General features: G+C 47.6%; 1 protein-coding gene across 3 annotated transcripts in view; it reads right to left on the reverse strand.

Moving 5' to 3' along the window:
- Positions 1-13530, reverse strand: part of LOC306923276 (DENN domain-containing protein 2A) — an 84699-nt gene that overhangs the window by 65906 nt on the left and 5263 nt on the right. The window contains exon 1 of one of the 3 annotated variants that reach the window (XM_079501313.1): positions 12116-12314. The exons of the other annotated variants lie outside the window; for them this stretch is intronic. The gene's annotated coding sequence lies outside the window, so the exon portion shown is untranslated. Of the gene's footprint in view, positions 1-12115; positions 12315-13530 lie in introns of those variants that run through there. 3 annotated transcript variants of the gene reach the window in all.

The following is a 13530-nucleotide window of genomic DNA, read 5'->3' on the forward strand; positions in this document are numbered from 1 at the left end:
TTTAACTTTTTCTGCCATACTTGATCATACTACAGCATCACACAAAAGCAGCAGGACGAGATTCGATCGCGTATCGATCTGCTATTTTGCTGCTTGAATTTGAATCCTGAAAAAGTAAGTTTTGGACATAATGACGTTTCCACCCGACAGAGACGATATGCATGTGTGCACGCATGCAGTGCAAGTTGTATAATGTTTCATCATGCATCCCAGACAGAATAGCAACAGGGGAAACCAGGCGTGTCTTTAATTACACCTTAGGCTTAGACAATGTCCGTCCACAATCCCAACAATAACCAGGGGAGCCTGGTTGGTTGGTTCTACAGGTGTGTGAGAGTCATATAATACTCTCATACTAACTGGAATTCAAGCTGAGAAGACGTTCGACTGAGGGGCAGTATTTTGAGACCACATTGTGTTGTTGGGTTGTATTAATGACAAGCCTTTTTTTTCCCTCTCTGAACTAGGACTGAACAGAGAGTCGTGGTGGAGGCCATACGGATCCCTTCAACAATAACCTGGGCTGCTTCAACACACTAACATTATTCTCGGAGCCCCGGATCCAATTTCTCCTCCTAGCCACAGCCTCGCAGCTGAACTCAGCTGCCAAAAAATCCTCCTCTCGGCTCCATCTTCCTGTCCCGTCCCCCCCTCACGTTGTGAGCCTGAGAACTCCTACCAACCACCCCCCTACCCCCCCAGTCCCCAAACTCATCCCTGCACCCCTTGTGCGCCTGTGCCGAAACAGATTTTTATAATGCTCTCCCCCCGCCCCTCACAAAAAAAGAAAGAAAGAAAAGAATCCCAGGGGAGCTAGGCAAAGGCGAGAGCTTGGGAAAGTGCTCTTCCGGAGTGTAAACTCCAGAGGCGAGCTGAGCGATCATTTCTGACCTCCACACACCCTGTGACCGACAACTGTGAGTAGGAGCCGAGCCGAGGCAAGCTAGCAGACATTAAAGAATTGGTGAGTGAAATGGGAGAGGGCCCTTTTCTTTATTAGCCCCTCTGAAACAAGCCAAACTAAACATGTACATTTCCATCCTGGCCTGCACTGTACGGAGTGTACGCATGCACTGTACAGAGTGTATGCACACCATCCAGGGTTCCCAGGGGCCCCCATCAAAATGCAGTAAAACACTGTACAAATATAAGAATTCATGGCAAGGGCCGCCAAATTAATATGTAGTTGGCTGCGGACCGCCATCTGAAATTATTTTGAGCAGGGACCCCAATACCAGATTTGTGATATTAAAATATATTCCAAACATTGCAAATTTGATCAAGTTTTTTTTAGTTCTTTTACAGATCTACACGCTCACAGATCAGCTATGTAATAGGGATAAATCGGTTATTGTGATCTCGGTTCTATATTAAAAGGGCCACTTCCCCCCTTTTGCAACCAGAGTTTTTTTTTAAATATTTTAGTCATGACGCCATGTTCATACCAAAATGTCATGATTCAAAATGTGGTCTCACTTCCTTCCTGGGCTACAAAGTCACACCTCCATGCAGCCTCCCCCTAAAGTGCACTAAAGCATTATGGGCATTGTAGGAATTCAGCAATCCAGTCAAACCCTAGTCAAACACACAGACTTCATTATTGTTTTGGCCATAGGGTGCAAATTTCAAATTGTGCTACTGTTATCTACTACAAATAAAATACTGTTAACATTGAGTGACTGCAGTTTCTTCCAGCGGGGAAGTGTCCCTTGAACTTATTTTGTTGGGGGGACCCCTGGAACCCCCTGAAGGACCCCCGTGGGTCCCTGGACCCCACTTTGAGAACCACCGAGCTAGAGCAGCTAGTTGTTAGTGTGTGATCACCTGACCTCAGGTACAAGTCCAAAGATGAGTTCCAGATATATGGAAACTTGTTATTGTATCTAATCATAGCATTTACTTGGAATCGGATCGGAGGTCTACAGTACGTCAATCACGTGATGATCGAGCATTTTGGGACTTCTGTTGTCGTCACTCTCTCTTTACATGGTTCTGGGTGTAATACGCCAGAATAACTGAAAACACCTGCAGGGCCGTTGGGAAAGTCATCAAAGGGATTTTTTTGCTAACTTTTTCTGCTAAGCTTTCCCCTGAAACGGAGGCGCGAGAGGAACTTATTTTTTCATTTCATTTCAAGTCTTTAATGTCTGACGTGATTCAAATCCCTCTTAATGGAAAAGAAAAAAATTAACACTATAAGCATGGCTCAACGGACATCAACTGTAGCTTCGTGGATTATGCTTAATTGCTGAGGGTGAAGAAGGTTGCTCGCTAAAGGGGAGACTGGTGTTAAGCAAGACATGGAATAAACAAGTGCCTTTAACTTTATACGAACCTATAGGGGAAGTAAAAGCAAGGAGGATGGAAGAGGAGAAAAAACAAGAGGGGGAATAGAAGAGAGAGAAGAGTGTTCACACATGACTTGCTCCGTTCCTTCTCTTTGGTTGCGGGGACATCCCAGATGCTTTGATGGTTTCTGGTCTCAAGGTTTTTCCATATATCAAATCGCACACTGCATGCAAAAAAGAAACCCTTAGCAAAAACACGCTATAACATTTTCCCATTTCGCTTGGAATGCCCCATCAGAACATGGCAGCCTCGGACTAAGACTCTTGTAGCTGTGTCCTCGACATGCCACATTAAAGTGGCATTACAGCCACATCATGAGGTGGTTGCCAGATCTGCTTCCAACTTCCAAGTGAACACATTCCTTCCAGACAAGACCCTAACCTCGCCACTGAGGTTCCCCTAACCATGTTATGATGGTTACCAAGTGTTGAATGTGTGTGTGCGTGCGTGCGTGCGTGCGTGCGTGCGTGCGTGCGTGCGTGTGTGCATGCCCAGCTAAAACCTCTAAGTACGGTAATACAAAATGTCTATGTGTGTGTGTGTGTGTGTGTGTGTCCAAGCGTGTCTATAAGCATGCATTATGTGCGTGTTCCACATGCGCAAACCGCACAGTGCCAGCGGGCACGCGCTGCAAAGCCACACCAAGCCCTGCAGCGCGGAGGCCCTGCACAGAGTTCGTCATCGCTGGTTAGCCCTGGCTTTAGCAGAGAGGCCACATCTAACATCATCCAGTCTCCTCCTCCCCTCAGGGGAGGAACTGCACCGTGCATCCACCAGAACACATCTAACATCATCCAGTCTCCTCCTCCCCTTAGGGGAGGAACTGCACCGTGCATCCACCAGAACACATCTAACATCATCCAGTCTCCTCCTCCCCTTAGGGGAGGACCTGCACCGTGCATCCACCAGAACAAATCTAACATCATCCAGTCTCCTCCTCCCCTTAGGGGAGGAACTGCACCGTGCATCCACCAGAACACATCTAACATCATCCAGTCTCCTCCTCCCCTCAGGGGAGGAACTGCACCGTGCATCCACCAGAACACATCTAACATCATCCAGTCTCCTCCTCCCCTTAGAGGAGGAACTGCACCGTGCATCCACCAGAACACATCTAACATCATCCAGTCTCCTCCTCCTCTGAGGGGAGGAACTGCACCGTGCATCCACCAGAACACATCTAACATCATCCAGTCTCCTCCTCCCCTTAGGGGAGGAACTGCACCGTGCATCCACCAGAACATCATCCAGTCTCCTCCTCCCCTTAGGGGAGGAACTGCACCGTGCATCCACCAGAACACATCTAACATCATCCAGTCTCCTCCTCCCCTTAGGGGAGGAACTGCACCGTGCATCCACCAGAACACATCTAACATCATCCAGTCTCCTCCTCCCCTTAGGGGAGGAACTGCACCGTGCATCCACCAGAACACATCTAACATCATCCAGTCTCCTCCTCCCCTTAGGGGAGGAACTGCACCGTGCATCCACCAGAACACATCTAACATCATCCAGTCTCCTCCTCCCCTCAGGGGAGGAACTGCACCGTGCATCCACCAGAACACATCTAACATCATCCAGTCTCCTCCTCCCCTTAGGGGAGGAACTGCACCGTGCATCCACCAGAACATCATCCAGTCTCCTCCTCCCCTTAGGGGAGGAACTGCACCGTGCATCCACCAGAACACATCTAACATCATCCAGTCTCCTCCTCCCCTCAGGGGAGGAACTGCACCGTGCATCCACCAGAACCCATCTAACATCATCCAGTCTCCTCCTCCCCTTAGGGGAGGAACTGCACCGTGCATCCACCAGAACCCATCTAACATCATCCAGTCTCCTCCTCCCCTCAGGGGAGGAACTGCACCGTGCATCCACCAGAACACATCTAACATCATCCAGTCTCCTCCTCCCCTCAGGGGAGGAACTGCACCGTGCATCCACCAGAACACATCTAACATCATCCAGTCTCCTCCTCCCCTTAGGGGAGGAACTGCACCGTGCATCCACCAGAACATCATCCAGTCTCCTCCTCCCCTTAGGGGAGGAACTGCACCGTGCATCCACCAGAACACATCTAACATCATCCAGTCTCCTCCTCCCCTGAGGGGAGGAACTGCACCGTGCATCCACCAGAACCGGGGTCTATATAGTGTCTAGTGCAAAAAGCACAGCGGGACAGGGATTTGCTCTTGTCATGTCTTGTTAAATGTCCTAATTGGAATAACAGCGGCGCGTTTCCCCTGCAGCCACAGTTTGATGCGCTTTTAAACGTGTACACAGGGAGAGAGAACGAGGCTCTTAAACAGACCCAGCCAGCTATACAGCCAGCCAGCCAAGGCCCAGTGACAGCCTGCCAGCGATGGTCTGGGAGAAAACTGTGTGTGTGTGTGTGTGTGTGTGTGTGTGTGTGTGTGCGTGCTTACGTGCGTGTGTTACTTTGCATAATGATATTGCATCCATTCATTTGTGTATGTGTGTGTGCGTGTGTGTGCATCGCCTGTGAATCCATATGTTTATTTGTGCAATGAAATGCATTGTTGTCCATGGATCTGCTGCACGCACGCATGTGTGTGTGTGTGTGTGTGTGTGTGTGTGCATCGCCTGTGAATCCATATGTTTATTTGTGCAATGGCATGCATTGTTGTCCATCCATGGATCTGCTGATCCATGGATGTGTGTGTGTGTGTGTGTGTGTGTGTGTGTGTGTGTGTGTGTGTGTGTGTGTGTGTGTGTGTGTGTGTGTGTGTGTGTGTGTGTGTGTGTGTGTGTGTGTGTGTGTGTGCGTGCGTGTGCGTGCGTGTCATCAGGAGGGCGGTATCGGCGAGCCTTTGATAATGACTAAAAACATGGCTCTGGACCAGCATCTCAGACAATAATGTCCTCCCAGCATTCATTCATTCTCTGGGCAGGAAGAGTTCCTCTGCCGTCGCCACGGGACGGAATTCTTTCTCGGCCGTGTCGCCGTGGCGACAGCAGCAGCCTGGCTACGGAGGGACATGGCCCTTAGTCACGGGGGAGCCCTGCGGAGAGCCGGTCAAAAGCTGGTTCCTGTAAGAGGGAGGTGGGAAGAGAAAGGTCCCCCTGAAGCCCTCCTGTCACTGTTCAAAGCTCAGAACAATGGAGGTGACAGATGTCACTGACTGCACGCACACGCACACACACACACACACACACACGCGCACGCACGCACGCACGCACGCGCACGCACACACACACACACACACACACACACACATACCGATACACAAGTACAATACAAAGTCACAAAAGGGCACAAACACACGTGAGAATATATCCATGGTCACAGATAAAAAATATGCGTTCACAGACGCACGGACGCGCACACACACACACACACACACACACACACACACACACACACACACACACACACCTGTGTGCATATGCAGAGATACATACTGTACAGCTTAGGTTGGTACCAGATATATACACAATACAAAGGCTTCTCACAACACAATCCATCAGTGATTCATTGTGTCTTTCTGGGAACTGGATCCCATGGTGTCAATTAGAAGAGTGAAACTGCTCCGGTTCCTTCCTGGGTGACTTGGTGCTCTTGTGACTCATACCAATCACACGGAGCCATTTACCTCATGTTTCCAGAAAAACAAGTGATTCAGTTGAGAGAAATGACAGATTTGACACGACACTAAACCTCTATGTTGCTGTCGGGCAGAATGCTACTACGGTATCTCCTACTTGATCCCACTTCAGAGTCACACAAAAGCATCAAAGGTAGCACGTTTTTAGCTTGTCGATCTGCTACTTTTGCTGAAAAGTAACCGGTTTCCACCCGATAGACGATCTGCTAGTTTGAGTTTTCTGTCTCTCTCGCTCTCTCTCTCTTTCTCTCTCTCTCTCTCCCATCTTCAAATAAAAGTTTACAATGCGCAATTGAGAACATTCTCTCAGTCTCAGCTGGGATTTAAGGCTGGATGTCTCTTTCAAGTGCTGGTATTTTTGTGCGCGTGTGTTTGTGTGAGTACGCGTTAAGAGAGAATCGCTTGCGCAGGGAGAGGACAGAAGAGAGAACGAGAGAATGCTGCTGTGCTACGTTACAGATTGGTTGGTGTTGGGTGGGTCCGGTATAGGATGGTCTCTCATAACAGATTGGTTGGTGTTGGGTGGGTCGGGTATAGGATGGTCTCTCATAACAGATTGGTTGGTGTTGGGTGGGTCGGGTATAGGATGGTCTCCCATAACAGGTTGGTTGGTGTTGGGTGGGTCCGGTATAGGATGGTCTCTCATAACAGGTTGGTTGGTGTTGGGAGGGCTGGGTATAGGATGGTCTCTCATAACAGGTTGGTTGGTGTTGGGTGGGTCCGGTATAGGATGGTCTCTCATAACAGGTTGGTTGGTGTTGGGTGGGTCGGGTATAGGATGGTCTCTCATAACAGGTTGGTTGGTGTTGGGTGGGTCGGGTATAGGATGGTCTCTCATAACAGGTTGGTTGGTGTTGGGTGGGTCGGGTATAGGATGGTCTCTCATAACAGGTTGGTTGGTGTTGGGTGGGTCGGGTATAGGATGGTCTCTCATAACAGGTTGGTTGGTGTTGGGAGGGTCGGGTATAGGATGGTCTCTCATAACAGGTTGGTTGGTGTTGGGTGGGTCGGGTATAGGATGGTCTCTCATAACAGGTTGGTTGGTGTTGGGAGGGCTGGGTATAGGATGGTCTCTCATAACAGGTTGGTTGGTGTTGGGTGGGTCGGGTATAGGATGGTCTCTCATAACAGGTTGGTTGGTGTTGGGTGGGTCGGGTATAGGATGGTCTCTCATAACCGGTTGGTTGGTGTTGGGTGGGTCGGGTATAGGATGGTCTCTCATAACAGGTTGGTTGGTGTTGGGTGGGTCGGGTATAGGATGGTCTCTCATAACAGGTTGGTTGGTGTTGGGTGGGTCGGGTATAGGATGGTCTCTCATAACAGGTTGGTTGGTGTTGGGTGGGTCGGGTATAGGATGGTCTCTCATAACAGGTTGGTTGGTGTTGGGTGGGTCGGGTATAGGATGGTCTCTCATAACAGGTTGGTTGGTGTTGGGTGGGTCGGGTATAGGATGGTCTCTCATAACAGGTTGGTTGGTGTTGGGAGGGCTGGGTATAGGATGGTCTCATAACAGGTTGGTTGGTGTTGGGAGGGCTGGGTGTAGGATGGTCTCTCATAACAGGTTGGTTGGTGTTGGGAGGGCTGGGTGTAGGATGGTCTCTCATAACAGGTTGGTTGGTGTTGGGTGGGTCGGGTATAGGATGGTCTCTCATAACAGGTTGGTTGGTGTTGGGAGGGCTGGGTATAGGATGGTCTCTCATAACAGGTTGGTTGGTGTTGGGAGGGCTGGGTATAGGATGGTCTCATAACAGGTTGGTTGGTGTTGGGAGGGCTGGGTGTAGGATGGTCTCTCATAACAGGTTGGTTGGTGTTGGGAGGGCTGGGTGTAGGATGGTCTCTCATAACAGGTTGGTTGGTGTTGGGTGGGTCGGGTATAGGATGGTCTCTCATAACAGGTTGGTTGGTGTTCGGTGGGTCGGGTATAGGATGGTCTCTCATAACAGGTTGGTTGGTGTTGGGAGGGCTGGGTATAGGTCTCTCGTCAGTGTTGTTTTCGTTGACTAAAACTAAGACGAAAAATGTCCGTAGACTACCTTTTTCCACTGATGAAAACTAAATGGAAACTAAATGAAAACTAAGCTAAAACTGTGGCTCAGGAGGTAGAGCAGGTCGTCCAATGATCCATGGGTCGGCGGTTCGAATCCCGGCTCCTCCTGTCTACATGTCGAAGTGTCCTTGAGCAAGACACTGAACCCCAAATTGCTCCCGATGTGCTGGTTGGTGCCTTGCATGGCTTCCGCCGCAATCGGTGTATGAATGTGTGTGTGAATGGGTGAATGTAATACACAATCTATGTAAAGCGCCTTGGATAAAGGCGCTATATAAATGCACCATTTACCATTTACCTTTTAAGACTAAATAATACTGACAATTTCGTCAACAAATAAAAACTAGACTAAAATGTTAGGAAGGGACTAGTGGACAAGAGGTCCAGTATACGTCATTTTACACTTGGTTGCATGCTGAAAATAGCAGATCTACAAGTTCACAACACGTCATGCTGCGACGTGTTGTGAGCTTGTAGATCGGCTGTAGTGTAAAATCAGTCAATACGACAGCATCAAGGCCCGCCAAAATACATTTTAGTCGAAAATACATTTTAGTAGATAAAATATTATGACATTTAGTCGACTATTCCAAGTGACTAAAATGTGACTGAAACTAAATGAAAACTATTGAAGAGACTATGACTAAAACTAAAATAAAAATGTTCTGCCAAAAACAACACTGTCTCTCATAACAGGTTGGTTGGGTCAGGTTTAACCACTTAACCCCCAGGATCCTGATTCAAGGCTAAACCTTTTGCAGAAAATACCCAATCTACAAACTCTCAACACGCTGTGAAAGATCGGCTATTTTCAGTAAAAAACAATATTCAATGTAGAGCGAAAACAGAAACGATACTAGTATAAAGCCCTGAGGGACTCCGACAACTTGAACCCCAGCATCCCTATTCTGGGGCAAACACTTTGGGATGCATTGTGAACTTAAATCGGCAATGTTTGGCAAAGAGATTTTGGTGTAAATTCAAAAAAGAGCGGACCAAGTACGTACAGTGTAAATCATGTTTGTTTTACTTAAGTATATGGTCTAAGTGGTTAGGATTTATGACATTTACTCTGTTCTGAGTGCCAGTGACCTCCTTAAGAGCTCTGATAATTGCCTAAATCATAAATTGTATTAAAAGATCACTCCCGTGTGAAGTGAGGGGCGCTAATATAAAGTCTAACTCATGTTGATTAGGTCATGTAATGGTGATGTAAAACAAACGGTGCCAACACAAACATTAAACGCCATTAACAAAAAAGAGACAATATGACGTAAATTTTCCCTTCATTGTCAATGCGTTTACTAAACAAACTTTGAACTAAAGAGTAACATTGAACCTGTGTATAGGAGGGGCTAGCCCCCCTTAACATTTTTTTGAAAATGCTCTCAGAGTGAATGTGTGAGCATCGATGTAAGCGTCACGCATACACAATTTACCAGAGCAGTCAGCATCGTATCACAACGGCCAGCCAGATAGCCAGCCAGCCAGGGGACGAATGCCCCTTATCCAAGGAATGTAAACAACTCGCTCAATCAGACAGACTGTTGAGTGTGTGATAGCAGCACACACACACACACACACACACACACACACACACACACACACACACACACACACACACACACACACACACACACACACACACACACACACACACACACACACACACACACACACACACACACACGTGCCAGGCTCTACACCACACCAGAGGACCTCTTTTACAAGACCACAGCCTGTCTTACTGCAAACTTTGCGACTGGCAGTCAGACAGATAGTCCCTGACCCTCTATCCCTCTAAATCCATAAACTGTGTCTCTCCACATCCCCGTAGAGGCAGCCAGCCGGGCGCTATGCTATAAACTTTAAACTCTCAACGAGTCTAGTGAGGCGAGAGCAAAAACGAGATGGACAGAGGGATTGAAAGAAAGTCGGAGAGATACTGTGGACAGAGGGAGGGAGAGACAGAGAGAGAGAGAGGTGGGGGGGGTGTCAGAGGAATGTTGATTTGTGTGTAATAGAATTCCTATTTATTGGATGAACCTGAGGTCAACTTATTATGTGCGTGCGCAGCTCAATTTAATAGTAGTATAGAATTCCATAATAATAACCCCCAAATTAAATCAAGGGGGCCTCTTTCAGATGCCATTAAACTCAAACTGAGATGATGCAGCAGTGTGGCCCAGATAGAGCTCTGAGGTTGTGTGAGTTGGTCTTCATCATCATGGTAAATGATTGGCCAAGCGAGCAGTGCTGAGATCGATGTTGAGCGAGTGGAGGTCACTGAGATGAGATGCAGAATTTGCAGATGCATTAGGTCAGCTGATTGATAACTATCTCTTTAAGGGTTAGTGCTTATTGGAGGCAGACAGCACAGACTCTTGTCAGGCAAGTGGGTGGCGTGACATGATGGGGACAGAGCACCCTTTGTCTCTGCTGAAGTTGTTCCGGTCACTTTTGAGTCCAACACAAACACAGGCACACACACACGCACGCACAAACGCACACACGTAGATCTGTGTATTTGTACACGCATACCTCCACACAGATGCATACTTCAAGTTCAGATGCATAAAACCTGAGTTATACTTGGTTGCATTGCAGGTGTCACAGAAAAAGGATCGGTGTGTCGTGTTGCGAACTAAAAAGTTGTAAAGCATATCTTGTTGTATCAGAGTCATAACACATGCTATTGTCAGCTATGCTTGCACATAACATGTATAAGCATAGCTGACAATAATAATTGGTGATATATACTATATATATATACTATATATATATATAACAGAGTCACTTACGTACGTATTTGTAAAGTATATCGTCTCTGTCAGGTGGAAAGCTCATATGTCCACATGTTCTGATTCAAATTCAAACATATATAGCAACAAAAACAAGTAGCAGATCGACAAGATCAAAATGTGGCGCTTTGCGCCACGTTTCGAGCTTGCAGATCTGCTACGATTGATGCTTTTGTGTGACGCTCTACTAGTATGATCACGTAGGGCATTCATTTACAAAAAAATGTAAAAACATGGATAAGAGGTTTCTGCCTGTCAGCAACGTATAGTATATATATTATATACTGTATAATAATGAACTCTGATATGTCTCTCCCAGATCGAGTCTCTATTCTTATGTTTGTTGAAACAAGTGTTTTTAGTGTTAAATGTTGACCTTTTGGGAGATAGCAGACTCTGGTCCAGATAGAATATACCTGGAGCTGTTGTGCCCCGGGCCGTCATCCCTGCCCTCACATAAAACACAGCCCACAGAACACCGCTGCTCTGCATCAAGAGGTGGCTTTGTTCCCATGCAGCCAGCCATGCACACCCTCACTTCTCCACTTATCCTCCCAGCTCTACTCCGTCTCTCTCTCTCTCTCTCTCATAAAACTGAGCTCATTTCAACATGTAAAAGTGGATACTTGTTGAGTTGTTGTCCTATTGTGTAGTCATGATCTCTCTCCATCTCCCCACAAAAAGGAATATGATCTGTGAATGTGATGGCTTGAACTTTGTCTGGACCTCTACCCCTCTGTTACCATTGTTGTATTGTAGGCCTAAAGGAGATGGGACATGACATCCTTGGTGTGTGTGTGTGTGTGTGTGTGTGTGTGTGTGTGTGTGTGTGTGTGTGTGTGTGTGTGTACACGGCTGAGTGCACACTGACACACAACATGCACATAGTGAAAGTATACATTAGATGAGTCTTGCGGTTTAGCGGTATACTGGACTGGACGGAGACAGGGGCTACTTGACCAACACTCAAACACACTTTAACTGGAGCCAAAGCAGACTTAGGATGAAATACAATACAAATAAACACAGATGAAAGTACCACATACACGGATATACCATCTATTGGCCTTTGCACATTCTAAGACAATCGGATTACAAAAAGCCAAAGGTTGAAAGAAATTGATTATAAATGGAGATGGATCAAATCGAAACATCCACACTATCTCAAACACATGACTCACACTTGCTCACTTGCACATGCACATGCACGCGTGCACACACACACACACACACACACACACACACACACACACACACACACACACACACACACACAGCAGTACGGTACGTACCTTCCTCAGCTGGGTGGTGAGCCCTGTGGAAGTGCTCTTCCTGCAGTAGTTTCTCATTTTGTGAAATGTGAGCCAGGAGGAGAAGACAGCGTCCGCTTAGCCTCGCATGCTTTCCTTCCTGCCTTCAGCCCAGGCTCTACTACGCTCTGCCTCCTTCTCCTCAGTATTCGCCTCCTCTGTGTGTGTGTGTGTGTGTGTGTGTGTGTGTGTGTGTGTGTGCACGTGTGCGTGCTGCTGCTCCCCTCTACCCCTGCTGTCTCTCGCTCCTCGCACTCTGCATAGCCCCTTGCCAATACCTCCCACGCACACACATGCGCGCGTGCGTGCACGTGTGAGCTAGTATATAGAGAGAGAAACAGCTCCAAGTGTACACAGTTGTCCTCCAAGTTGTTTGAAAGAGAGACACAAAAAGTAAGTCAGTGCAAACCCCTCTCTCTCTCTCTCTACTTCAGCCTCCAGGCTAAAATGTGTTCCCTCTCTCTACTTTTTCTGCCCTCTCTCTACCAAACTCACTCACTGACTCTCTCTCACTCTGACTCCACTGGCTCTCTCTCTCTCTCTCTCTGCTCTCCCCTTCTCAAACTTTTCCCACCCCTCCTCCTCTCCTCTCATGTCCCCCACCTCTCTCTCCCTCCGTCCGTCCTCCGCTCTGCTTCTCTCTCTCCCCTCCCCTTTTCCATCATCGCCTCCCCCCCCCCCTCCCAACCCCCCACTGCTGAACTAATCTGCAGCTGGCCAGCCGATTGGAGCCTTTTGAGTTGCCGAGGAAACCCAGTGTCCTGCTTGCTCAGAGAGAGAGAGAGAGTAAGGAGAGGAATGGAGCAGGAAGGAGAGGGGTGTGTGTATGTGTGTGTGTGTGTGTGTGTGTGTGTGTGTGTGTGTGTGTGTGTGTGTGTGTGTGTGTGTGTGCGTGTGTGTGTGTGTGTGTGTGTGTGTGTGTGTGTGTGTGTGCGTGTGTGTGTGTTTGTGTGTGCACACGCACGCGTGTGTGTGTGTGTACTTGTATCACTATACTTGTGAGGGCTCAAAGATCCCCAAAGTATAGTAGAATTTGAAAAAGGAACACAAATGGTTATTTTGTGGTTAAACATATTTTTGCGGAGTTAGGCTTAACATTAGGAAAATATGCTTAATTGTGCAGAAGTCACACACCGAAGAATATAGGAATAGGAATTCTACGTTGAGAGCTTACAAGTAGATCTGCTATTTTTCAGCTACATTTCCAAAGCCATGTAGCTAAAATGTTGATGTCACAAGTAGTTAGTTAGTGATACAGACGTGTGTGTGTGTGTGTGTGTGTGTGTGTGTGTGTGTGTGTGTGTGTGTGTGTGTGTGTGTGTGTGTGTGTGTGTGTGTGTGTGTGTGTGTGTGTGTGTGTGTTTGAGAGACAGAGAGAGAGAGAGAGAGAGGGGGGG

This window comes from Electrona antarctica (genome assembly GCF_951216825.1).
Source record: "Electrona antarctica genome assembly, chromosome: 5".
Taxonomy (NCBI): Eukaryota; Metazoa; Chordata; class Actinopteri; order Myctophiformes; family Myctophidae; genus Electrona; species Electrona antarctica.